This window comes from Vulpes vulpes, chromosome 1 (genome assembly GCF_048418805.1).
Source record: "Vulpes vulpes isolate BD-2025 chromosome 1, VulVul3, whole genome shotgun sequence".
NCBI lineage: Eukaryota > Metazoa > Chordata > Mammalia > Carnivora > Canidae > Vulpes > Vulpes vulpes.
This window is the reverse complement of record NC_132780.1, coordinates 1,490,239-1,503,363: the sequence shown is the minus strand read 5'-3', so window position 1 is coordinate 1,503,363 and position 13,125 is coordinate 1,490,239. Positions and strand designations below refer to the sequence as shown.

Here is a 13,125-nt window from a genome sequence, read left to right as displayed (position 1 = left end):
TCCAAATTCGCCTCCTGCAACTGGAACAGTCTTTGCACATCTCTCCTCTTTGTATCCCGATGTTTACATGTGTCGGCCAGCCAGGGGGTCCGGGAGCAGCGCTTAACCCCGGCCAGGGCTGATTCCTGGGCCAAGCGATTCCCTCTGGGGACTGGTAGGGGACAGAGCTCAACTGTGGAGGAAACGCATGCAGCCCTTGGGGGAGACGGGGGGGTCTGCTACCTACCGGGCCTCCTGCCAGGCAGACTGTGCCCGGCATGGAGGGTCTCCAACGGGAGCCCTGGCTTCCTTGGCAAGAGGACGGGCCGTGCGTGCGTCTTGCAAGGGGGGGGAGGAAAAGACATGAATGTGTATGCAGGAGGGAGAAAAACTGCAGCCACGGCGCGGGGCCGGCTGCGTCCAGGAATGAGGCCGTGGACGCCTGCGCACATTCACGCGGGCATCTAGGCACATGGTCACCTGCAGCAGAAGGAAGCTTCCCGAGCGCCATCGTGCCGTTTCGTTTCTGGCGGCGGTCTACACGCAAATTAAGAAATAATAATAACAAAAAGTCCATTTTGGAGGCTGGTCAGAAAAGGAGTACTTTATCACGGAGATTCTTGTATCCGTTCGCCAAACTCGCCGAGTTCCCGCCGTACGCCAGGCCCTGTCCCTGGCACTTAAGACACCCCGGTGGACAAGAGTGGCCGGCCCCAGTGCCCGAGGCACCCGGTGCCCAGCAGGGAGGAGCAGGCCTAGGGTGCGGAAGTTGCTAGGGCAGCTCCGGTGCCTGGAAGACCCCAGGCAGGGACCCCGTCAGCCCCCAGGGCCCTGCCCGGAGCCCCTTCTCCACCTTCCAGCTCCATCCGGCTGTGCTGGCTCCTCTCCCAAGCAAACACGGATCATGACCCTGAAGCCACTGGGGAGTGCTCAGAATTCCACCCAACAGCTCTGGGGAAGTTTGGAAAGTCCAAAGCCAACATGGCTGGCCCACATCCAACGGCTGCCCAGTTGGCCTTCTCAGAAGACATGAATCCAGAAAGACAGGCTATTTTCAGGTTGCTGCTGATGAGCTGACGCCAATTCAGCAGGAGGGAGAGGAGGCTGAATGTGCAATACAGCGAGACTGCAAATCAGGTTGGATGAGGGGCACCAAGTCGAAGACCATCCCCCGTCCCCACTCGTGCTGGAGAAGTAACGGCTCGATTTGCTCCAATGATGAATGTGGGGAGTTTGCAAGTGAGGTCTGGACAGAGAATTCTTTTAATACGTTAAAAAAAAAAAAAGGAATTCTTTCAGTCAACAAAGCTTTTTTTAAGGAACTGGTCTTCAGGTGCCATTGCTGACGCGTCAGCTGGGGGGAGAAAGAATGTTCTGGAACGTGCAAAGGTACAGCCGGCTCCCTGTCCTCACGCAGGTCTCAGCTCACAGGGCCCCTTGTCGCAAAGACCGCGGTGCCTCCCTCGTCTGAGGCTGTTGCCCCTGGCCTCTCTCGACCCCATCACCTTCTCTTCCTTCTCCAACAGCACTTACCACTAGGGCAAAGTTTTGTCGTTGACCCTCTTATGAACGTGCATGGTCACGGTGGAAGCCTCCAGGCCCAGGGGCAGAGCTGGCCCATTGTAAGCTCAGCATTTTCTGGCCAAATGGATGGATAAATGAATGAAGAGACCCTATAAACGTAGCCCGTAAAAGAAAGCTAGCCCCGTAGGAGACACACTCTCCTCCCAGCCTCGCGCCACCTAAACTCAGCGTTCGCACAGCTCTCAGGTTCTGCTGGGGTTGGTTGGAAGGGTCTCTGGCTAACCTAGGACAGAGGGGTTCAAAACCCACCAAGGGAGGGCCACCCCCACCAGCAGCTCTTTCACCATATGTGCCCGTGGTGACTGTCCCAGGCCTGGGCCACCGCCGAGCAGCCATCCCCTTGAGAACTCACTCAACCACCCAACGGGGGACCCATGGGGGAGCTCAGAATTTGGGCAGAGCTGGCCGGCTCTCAAGGAGACGCTCTGAGGATTACAGCCCCCGGCCCCTCCAAGGAGCCCGGGCAAAGCCCACCCAGAGCCCCACTGGGAGAGGACCGGCCCCGCCAGACAATTATCTCCGAATGTTTGGTGAGACCGGCTCCCCGTGATCCCGTGAGCAGGTGCAGGCCCTGCGATGGGTCAGTCAGAACCAATGCCAGCCGCCAGACTCAGAGCAAGAAAGGGGAGCGCGAGTTCTTGGAAAGAGCACGGGGTAATTGGTGTGCTGTCCCCGGGCCAAAGCAGCCGAGGCAAGATGAGCTGGCCCCAGGCCCGGCCTGGGCCTCACAAAACCTGGGTCGGCCCCAATTTCTCCAGCCTTGACACTTCACCCATCCGGAATTCATTTACCCCTTACGTCAGTCATTCGGTAAATCCTTGCCAGGGGGCCCTCTACATACCTGCCGTCAAGGGCCTCTGGGGTCCCGGGGCCAGTGCAGGCGAGGCCACCGGTCACAGGAAGCGATGCAAAGGCTCAGAGAGGCTGAGCTCATGGTTTGGAGACAGGAGTAACCACGACGGCTTTGGCACCAAGGTGTGTGCGTGTGCGTGCACGAGCACGTCTGCGCTGGGGGAGGCAGGGGTTCCCTCCGTAGTAGCCTCTAGAAACTACAGAGGCACACCCCAGGGAACTCAGGGATTGTTAATCCTGCTCTTAGGAGACTGGATCCCACTGCAGCCCTGAGAGCTCACGGGGCCGGGGAGGTGAGGCTCCTGCAGGGGCTCCCCAGCCGGCCGTGACTCGGCTCCCCCAGCCCCTCGGGGGGCAAGCGCAGGGAGAGGCCTTCCCTTCAGACCACGCGGTTCCCTCCCGCCGTCAGTGTGTCTGGCAGGGCCTCCTGCCACAGGACAGTCCCCCGTCCCGTTCGCCAGGGCAGATGAGCGTCGGCGTGTCGGCACGTGGCACTGCCCCTGCTCAGTCACCAGCTCCAGGGAGCACCTGGAGCAAGCACCATGTGCCCCACCTAACCTTCTGGACTCGTTACCCCAGGAGCCCGGACACGATCCTGGCGTGGGGCAAGCCGGGGCCTTCTGAGCAGCCTCCACGGCCGCGCGCGTGACCCTCCCATGCAGGTAGGGAAGCCCGGGCACAATTCAAAGCAAGGACACCACCGCCCGGGCCCTGAGGACAGCCTGCCGCGGGCCTTCAGCTCCGGGCCCCCCCCGAGGCGTACACGAAACCCGTCAGGAAGCCCCGGGGGACTCGTGGAAGGAACCGAGGCAAACGCAATTTACCTAACGGTGCAGGGAAAGGCAGCCACGCTGGGCAGTGGGAGGCCGCTGCAAGCTGCCGCATCTGGGAGCCCTCCCCCCCCCCCCGACCCCGTGGAAGCTTCACAGCATTCCACCCCAGTCCTGGCCCGGCCTGCCCCCGCGTCGCGGCGCAGTGCTGCTGTCCCCGAGGCGCCGTCAATATTGACAGAGGACCAGGCGTGGGCGCGAGTCCCGGCCACCGCGGCATTCCGCACCACCCCGTGGAGAGGCCCGGCCCCGCGTCCGAGCCCAGGCCGGGCCCCGCTGGGAGCCTCAGGAGGCGACGGAGGTTTCCTTCTTGAGCTGAGCAATTTCGCGTTTCACGCCACGGTATTCTCAGCCCTGGAAAGCCACCGCTGGGTGCGCAGATTATCAAAATACATTCTGTGTCATCATTCCCATCAGCGCAGGTACAGTGAGCCATTCAGCCGCCTTTGATGGCGCTAATGGTTATTTTGATTTTGTATTTCTGCCTTCAAAACTATTTCCTGTGATATCAATGACAAAAGTTTTCACTTAACTCTTCCAATAGAGAACCTAATTGTATCTTTCGCTCAGAATGAAATTTAAAACTATCAGGACACCAGAAATGCCAGCTGCTACGAGTCTAAATAAATTTTACACAAAAACACAGTTTCATTTTGCTAGCACAGAAAAAAAGAAAGTAATCTTATGAATAGTCCAAAAAATATAGATCTTGCCAGTAAGTTGCATGAACGAGTTTTATCCTTATACCATGAAAAAGAATAGTTGGGAAATGAAATGACTTTCAAAATAACCATTTCAACTGGGTTTTTAAAAATCAAATATTGTTGTCTAGCCAAGCACAACTAAATATTCCCCCTTTTTTTTTTTTATCAATGTGGGTAAAAGCGCTGCCTTGGAAAATGTTACCGGAGTCCTACTGCTCTGCCAACTGCGGGGCAGGGAGGGACGTGGGTTCCCAGCGAGGGCTCCCCACGCCGCGGTGGGTCTCGAGGCGCGCGGTTCCGGAATCAGGAGGACCCCCTTCCTGCGGGCTCAAGTGACCCTCCTCCCGTCCCCACGACCCACCTTGCTTTCTTATACTTAAGTGCAAGCAGTAATTAAGACAACTTCACCTAGAATACAATGGCTTCTTATTAAATACTATTTTCCAATTGTTGTAGCTCAAACTGTGTAACCAAGGTTGTTATAAGCATAATACACTCCTGTTCTGAAATACAGAACACCAGACTACTGAACCTTTTCAGGGTCATTAAACAGCTGTAAACATTATTACAAAAATAAACCAGAGATTTCATGCTTACATTTTGGCCTAGAGCTTGCTATGCTGAGCAAGTACATTTTTTCATCTCTTACAATCAACGCTGGTGACATTTGGGCATCCAAACAAATTACATCACAAACATTACCGAGGTGGGCAGGATACTGAGTGGTTTATTTGCCAGATGATTAATAGATAAACAGGAGGGCAGTTCAGGTGACCTGTTCGGTTTTGACGGATGTGTAGACAATGCTACCAGACAGGGCCAGAAACAGTTAAATCCTTGCTGAATTTATTAATGCAAATAGGATATTCAAATAGGGCCGTGGAGTATGGCGACTAGGTGCCCGGGAGAGCCCAGGTGGACAGGGTGGTCGGATTCTCTCCACCCTCCCCTTGTGGGTGGAACGTGGGTCCAAGTCAGGGCCCTCGCAGCGTCAGATGGTGCGGGGGACCCTCTCGGGCCAGCTTTACGCACGGCCCCACGGAGCCCCAGAAGCTTCAACCCTGGGGAGTGGGAGTGAGGGGATTAAGAAGAAGAAAAGGAAAAAACAGTAGCCTCTCTTTGAAGACTTTGGATGATTTCAAAATTCTCAAGGGCAGAAGCACGTTGGCTTTTGGAGTCTGAGCTGAAGCTGTGGCCCAGAATTGAAGGCAGATCATGAGCACAGGAGAGGAGAAAGGAAAAGCCCCACCAAGTGTGCCCCTGGTCATCTCTTCAGGGTAGAGAAGACTTCCAGTCTGAACTCCCGGCCCACCACCGGCCACCAGGCAAACAGGTGCTGGGATGGAATTCGGACAACGTCCTACGGGGTTGCTGTGAAGACCATGGACATGTCAGGCAGAACCAGCTCTCAAAAAATGAAATGGAGAACAAGTAGCAACCGCCATCATCGCCATCTTCATCATTGCCATTATCACCATCATCTTCTTTCTCATCATCACCTCCACCACCACCACTGCCATCACCGTCACCATCATTATCACCACTGTCACCAGTGTCATCACCTTCACCACAGCCATCACATCATCACCACTGTCACCACCATCATCTTCATCGTACCTATCAAATCATCATCACCATCACCTTCACCATCACCACCATCATCATCTTCATCACCTTCACCATCACCACCATCACTATCACCTTCATCCCTTTACCATCCTCACCACTGTCATCATCTTCACTGTAGCCGTACTACCCTCAGCATCTACATCAGCAACAGCATCCTCCTCATCATCATCACCATCATCATCTTCACCATCACCACTGCCACCACTGTCATCACGTTCAACACCATCACCCTCAGCACCATCACTGTCACCATTGCCATCACCATCACCATCATCACCTTCACGACCACTGTCATAACTTCACTGTCACTACTATCATCACCATCACCATCATCACCACCTTCACCACCACCGTCACCACTGTCATCACATTCACCATCATCACCATCACCATCACCTTCACCACCGTCATCAACTTCACCATCACCACTATCATCACCATCATCACCACCATCATCATCACCTTCACCACCACCATCACTGCCATCAACATCACCCTCACCACCACCATCACCAGTGTCATCACCTTTACCACAGCCATCACATCATCATCACCACTGTCACTATCATCTTCTTCATCATACCAATCAAATCATCATCACCATCACCTTCACCATCACCACCATCACCATTGTCATCTTCATCATCTTCACCATCACCATTATCATCTTCATCATAACCATCACATCATCACCACTGTCACCATTGTCATCACCTTCACCACAGCCATCACCTCACTATCACCATCATCATTTTCATCACCTTTACCATCATCACCACTGTCATCATCTTCACTGTAGCCTTTACCACCATCACCATCTATGTCAGCAATAGCATCCTCCTAATCATCATCACCATCACCATCATCACCATCATCATCATATTCACTGTCACCACTGTCATCATGTTCACCATCATCACCACCATCACTTTCAGCACCACCACTGTCACCATTGCCTTAACCATCACCACCATCAACACCTTCACCACTACCACTGTCATCACCATCACCACTGTCACCACCGTCATCATGTCCACCATCATCACCATCATCATCACCATCACCACCATCACCACTATCATCACTATCACCATCATCGTCATCATCACCATCACCATCACCTTCACCACTGCCATCACTGTCATCACATTCAGCATCATCACCATCATCATCATCACCTTCACCACCACTGCCATCAACTTCACCATCACCACTATCATCACCATCATCATCACCATCATGACCATCACCACTGTCACCACTGTCATCATGTTCACCATCATCTTCACCACCACTGCCATCAACTTCAACATCACCACTATCATCATCACCATCACCATCATCATCACCTTCACCACCACCACTGCCATCACTGTCATCACATTCACAATCATCACCATCATCACCATCATCACCTTCAGCATCACCACTGTTACCACTGTCATCACATTCACCATCACCACCATCACTGCCATCATTGTCACCATCACCACCACCACTGTCACCATTGTCATCACATTCACCATCATCACCATCACCTTCACCACCACCACTGCCATCACCGTCACCCTCACCACCACCATCACCAGTGTCATCACGTTTACCACAGCCATCATATCATCATCACCACTGTCACTATCATCATCATCATACATATCAAATCATCATCACCATCACCTTCACCATCACCACCATCACCACTGTCATCTTCATCACCTTCACCATCACCATCACATTATACCACTTTCACCATTGTCGTCACTGTCACCACAGCCATCACATCATCATCACCACTGTCACCATCATCTTCATCACCTTTCCCACCATCACTGCTGTCATCATCTTCACTGTAGCCTTCATTACCATCACTGTCTATGTCAGCAACAGCATCCTCCTCATCATCACAACACCGTGTGCCAAGATGACACTGTGCAAGGTACCTCCCAAGCATTATCCCATCTAGCCTCATACAACCTTAGAATGGAAGCTATTAAGCTACCCTTGTACTAAATAAGAGGAAACCGAGGCTCAGAAAATTTAAATCCAACAAGGTCACCTGACAGGGAAGCCTGACTCCAGAGCCCAAGCAAGACATGCCGGTGGGCTGGCTTCTGACGTCCACACCTGGTTAGCCTTGCTGGGCTGAATGCTGACAGAAGAGGCCGGCTCCTGCATTTGTAAAACATGCAGAAACGAAGGAAGCCACGGTTCAGGGAAAGCCTAAAGGAGGCCGAGGAGCCGGAGCCTGCACAAACATGTGTGCCACAAAGTGGAACCGTGCAGTGCCCTCCCGAGACACACCTCGGGGGGGCTGGCGCCGGCCGGGGGTGGGAGCAGGAAGGCACTGAAGACCTAGAAATGTGGCAAGTCTGTTACTCACCAGTGGGGGAGGGCGTCACCCAAAAATGTATTCATCTTACTGTCTTAGCACCCCACACCCTGGCGTCCCGGGGGAGGCGGGTGACTCCCCCACCAGGCGGGAGACGTGGAAGGAGGATGCTACCTGACGGGCCACAAACGTGCATCCAGTTGCGCAAGCTCTGCCGCAGGGGTTCCACCTTGGTGACCTGCCTGGGTCCCCGTGACTGTCTCTAAAATGAGCTGGTATCACCTGCCCTGCACACTTCACAGGGTTCCGAGAAGGCAGGGGACTACGGGAGAGAAAACACAAGGCCTAAATGGTGGGAGGGCTGTACCTGTGCGGGGACCTATCTCCCGTGTCGGGACCTATCTCTCGTGCCAATCACAGCTTCAGCATCGGCTTCCAGAGCGGGAAAGCCTTTTCATCTGGCGTTAGAATAAATATCAAGAGCAAAGGACACAACCAAGGCATGACCACGGCCCGTAAAGGCGGTTAATGAAACCCCATTCATTGTCGACATGACCGGTGCATCGTAAAGTGGGACTCACACCATTCAGGGACGTTCGTCAACACCTGCATGTGGCAACAAGTGGGCCAGCAAGACCAGTTGCCTCAGGGAAGGGGAGAGGGTCACACCCCCAAGGGGGGCAGGTGGCGGGGGGAAACCCCGCCATGTGAAGGGGGAAACCTGGGGCATGTGCTGTGGGGCTGGGGACCAAGGAAGGGACGCCAGTGAGGATGACAACCGGGGAGAGGTCAGTCCTTGGCTGGGCCTGGAGGAGGGCACGAGGCACAGAGGATGGAAGGACACAGAGGATCCCAGGGAACAGAGCGTGCCAAATGGGGACCGAGCACGGAATGTTCCGGGGGCCGAGGCGGATGGGGTGGACGTGGCAGGCCAGGCGCACACCTGAACACCAATCCACGGAGTTCACCTCTGGGGCAAAACCGGGGCTCGGGAAGCCTCTGGGAGACTTTATACAGAACACGAGCACCCCGACTGCTGCGGTGACGCGTTGGTAGCCTCCTGCTACTTTGGATCAGAGGAGATAGAAGAAAAACAGAGGGTGAAAATAAACTCCGAACCACAAGGCAACCAGCTGAGGGCCGGAGCTCTCGCCGTGGTGGCGGAGGGCTCCCCGCGCCCCAGAGAAAAGGCTCCTCAGAGTTTGGAAGCAAACGCCGACCTCCCCTCTTCTTTGCAACAGCAAACGAAGTAAAAGAAGGCCTGGCCCCCAATCTCCTGGCAGCCCAGCCCCACCCCTCCTAATGTGGCTGCCCGATTTGTCCCTCGTGCTCCATCCTGGGTGGCCCATCCCGGGAGCCTTCCTGGAACCCGCCCAGGCTGGAGGTGATACTCGGTCCCCAGCGTTGTCATGCAGTTTCTCTGGAACCATCAGGCCAGATTCACGATGCACGTCGACGCCCCCAACTAAGGCGGTCGCGTCTCTCCTCCGGCTCCTCTGCGGGAGCTTTGTGACCACGATGGCGGGTCCCACGAGCTCCTGGGGAAACGGTCCCACCAGAAACTGGGCCCTTGAGCTTCTGATGATCACGATGCAGGGGAGCGGCGGGTGGTCCGGGGCTTCAGAAGGATGCTCGGCATTTTGTGAGCAACAGCCCAGGCCCGTCCCCCCACGCCCCATCCCCCACCCCCACCCCGGAACGCAGGCCATCGAGTGCTGCTTCCATTTCTCCCAGATGCGATGATTTGGGAAGGAAATGGCCCCTAATTTTCCGTAATTGATTTATCTGAACTGTGTCCACCTCATCAGGGAAAAAGCAACAAACTGTACGCACACGCTCGCTCACACACACACGCACACACACACACACACAGGCTGGTAATGAGTGACCTACCTTTAAAATATCACAAAACTAAAAAAGATACCAGCAGTTGTCATGAAGTGTATTGATTATTTCTCTCCCTGGCTTTCTCTCTCTCTCTCTCTCTCTTTAACCAGACTTCGTCATGGCAGGAAGTTAGATATTTAATCCCCAATTAACCCTCCTCGGCTCCCTGCTCGGCCTCAGCACACAGCCACTGCCCTAGAGCCAAACAGGGGACCCGGCACCCCCGGGGGCTCTCGGCAGCGGCCCCCCCCCACCGAGGACAGCAGCAGACGGGGAGGGTGCGGGTCCCAGCTACACGTCACCACCCTTCACCCCTGATTAAAAGCCATTTACCTCCGAGCACTCCTGGACCATGATATCGTGTCGAACACTTTTATTTTCATTTCACAGAAGCCTCAGATTTGATGCGGTGCAAAAACGAAGTATAATGCAGAATGCACACATGCAAGAGTGATCAAAGAGGGCCTGATTGTGAAATATTCATCGAAGTCGGCCCAGGGAGGTGCGTTCACAGGGGCACCTGTCGAAGGCAGGCGCTCAGACACACGCCGTCTCGTGAGCGAGCACACAGCGTCGTCACTGAGCCAAGAATCCAGGCGCACGAGGGGGGCCTCTGCTCCCTGCAGCCACCGGGCTCAGCCCACGTAGGGCCAGCCTGGGGTCCCGTCTTTCTGGCTCTTGGGGTCTCCACTTGGGCGTCTCCAGCTCCCGTGCAGGGCAGCAGGCTGGTGCAGAGGGAGCCAGCCCGCCAGGCCCTGGCCAGCGCAGCGGGGACACCTGCCGTGGGGCCGGGTGCATGTGGGCCAAGCTCACAGACCCAGGGCTGCTGGGGTCTGCTCTCCCGGCACACGCAGACGGACTCCAGGGCAGAGACCTACTTCCGACCGGAGCTAGGAAGGCAGGAGGAGCCGAGAGGGGCCCCCCAGCCCACACGGGGCTGACGGGGGGCAGGGAACCGTATGCCTCACTATGAGTATTTGAAAGGAGGACCCTCTCTTCTGGGGAGCAGATGCCCTTCTGTGCCGATCACTCCCTGCGTCTGGGACACTCTCCCTGCGACCCCCACCTGATCCCTGTGCCTCGTCCGTCAGGTGAGGATTCAATGCCACCTGGTCCAGGAGGCCCTCCGGGTGGGATACCCCAGGGGCAGGGCAGGAGCCCTCCTGTCTGTCTGTCTTGCCCCCCTCACCACGGCTCTCATACTGGGTTGGGTCTGTATCCGGGTCTGGAAGCTCCCTGCAGGTGGAGGCCGTGCCCATGGCTTCCCTGGGGTCCCCCCAGCAGCGCCCCTGAGCCAGGCACAGGGGACGCGCTCAAGAAATCCTTGCTGAAGGCACGACGGAAGGAGCAGAGCAAGCGGACAGACGACTGGATGAGGAAGGGAATGAAGGGAGCAAGCGACCAAGGATGCGGGCCGGGTCCGCGGCATCTGTCCTTGGGGAGGGAAGGGACGCCCTGGGGGAGAGTCCGGGCAGACGCTGCTCTCTGCCCTCAAGGCACTCGCCGGGCGAGAAGCTGGCCTGATGGAGCCCGACCTGCAGTGTCACGCGGCCCCCAGGCCCCCGCACCTCGCATCCCCGGGAAGGGCCAATCCGGCTCATGATGGGTCATCGGGGTCCCCGTGTCTGGCCGGGACCTCCCGGGACCCGTCACGTGGCACGCGCCTACGGGCTCTGGCCGAGCGGATTCGAAGTCCCGCTAACCTGCCCTCTGGGAACCCCGGACGACTCCTGGCTCCTCTGCTTCCCTTAATACACCCGCACGCGTCCACGCGCACATTCGCTCCTGCATTCATTCCCCGCGTCCTGACAATGCACCGCGCCCCAGGGCCCGGCTCGGCAGAGGAAGCGAATCGGAACCATCCCGCCCTCCCAGCCTCCCCATCAGAGGGGCCCACGGCGCTCAGACATCGGCCCAGAGACGGTGGCGGCTTCCGAGCGCCGCTACCCGCGACGGGTCAGGGCACTGGCAGCTTTGAGGGCACCACAGCTCGACCGCGAGTCTCCAGGTGCCCGGCACGGGGAGGCCCCCGGGGACGGGTCTGTCATCGGGATGACGTCGCCTCTCCCTTCCTCGGGCTTGCTCCGCATGGAAGCTCTGCTGACACCTCCCCGCCCACCCCAGACCCCGTCCCTCGCCCCTGCACACGGGCAGGAGTGCGGGCCCAGCCAGGTGCCAGGGGAGGCCCTCGCTCCCTCCAGGGTGGGGCCCTCCAGGGGACCAGGTGGGCTGCATCCCCCCGCGGCTGCCCTCCAGCATGCCCGGGCCCAAGCAGCAACCCAGCCCATACGGCGTGTGGCCTCGGACGCCCCGGCCCCTCTGCGTCTGTGAACCCAGCAGGCCAGCCCGACAGTGGTCAACAGCCGGCGGCGAGCATCAGTGTCTGGGGCCCTGGGGAGGGGCGGGGGGCTCTGCGCTCAGCCTCTGGGTGACACCCGGAGGAGGGCTGCTGCTGCTCCCGCGGGGGCTGTGTCTTCCCCAAAGAACCGGAAGCCCGGAAGCTCCAAGAAGCTCCGAGGTGCCACGTCCCCGGGTACGCAGGTGACAGGCGAGACGCAGAGAGGCATCGACAGCGGGGCCTGCAGCAGAGCACCCTCCGGGGCCTCCCCGCTGCCTCCCGTCCCATGGCCACAGGCCACGCGCAGGCCTGCCACCCTCGGGCCCGCCCCGTCCCCCCGGGAGGCCTCCTGGAAGCCCCTGTGGCAGCCGAGGGGTCATAAGCTCACCTGTTTGTTAAAAGCGTCTGCAGCTCCTGAGCTCAACACCCCCCACCTGAAGTCTGGACGTAAGGCAGGTGAAGGCCATTCATGGAAAACCTGGAATCGGCCAAGGACCACGACGGGCCACCCCCAACCCAACCGCGGGAAGACTCAGGACCACGGCAAGGTCCCACCCGAAAATAACTCCGTTAAAGGTCACGGGCCGGCCTGGTGAGGACCCCCGGGCTCCTCCTCAGAACCGCGGCGCACCCGGAGGGGACACGGGACGACGCACGGTGGCCTCGGGCCCGCCAACGTCACACCCCTGGGCTACCACACACGGGCCCTGAATGCCACCGGCTGCTGCTCGGAGGGAGCCACGGGGGCAGGGGAGCATTCTAGGCCCTTCCTTCACAGCCACGCTGGGGACCTGGGGCGAGAGGACAGGAAAGGCCCTGGTGGGACAGGACGTGGCTCCTCAAGTCTGCTTTCCCCAGAGACGGCCCAGGAGGCTTCTGAGGGTCCTGCCAAGGGAGCCAACGTGCAGGGGCAGCAGGGCGCACCCGACGGAGGGCACTAGGCCGGCCACCAGCCCCGCACACTGGGGGGCCCTGTCCCCAAGCCCAGAGCCG

At 57.6% G+C, this 13,125-nt stretch overlaps 1 protein-coding gene across 9 annotated transcripts in view; it reads right to left on the bottom strand.

Moving 5' to 3' along the window:
- The window catches only part of ZNF536 (zinc finger protein 536), a 432,650-nt gene that overhangs the window by 240,423 nt on the left and 179,102 nt on the right, over window positions 1-13,125 (bottom strand). The gene's annotated exons all lie outside the window — the stretch shown is intronic.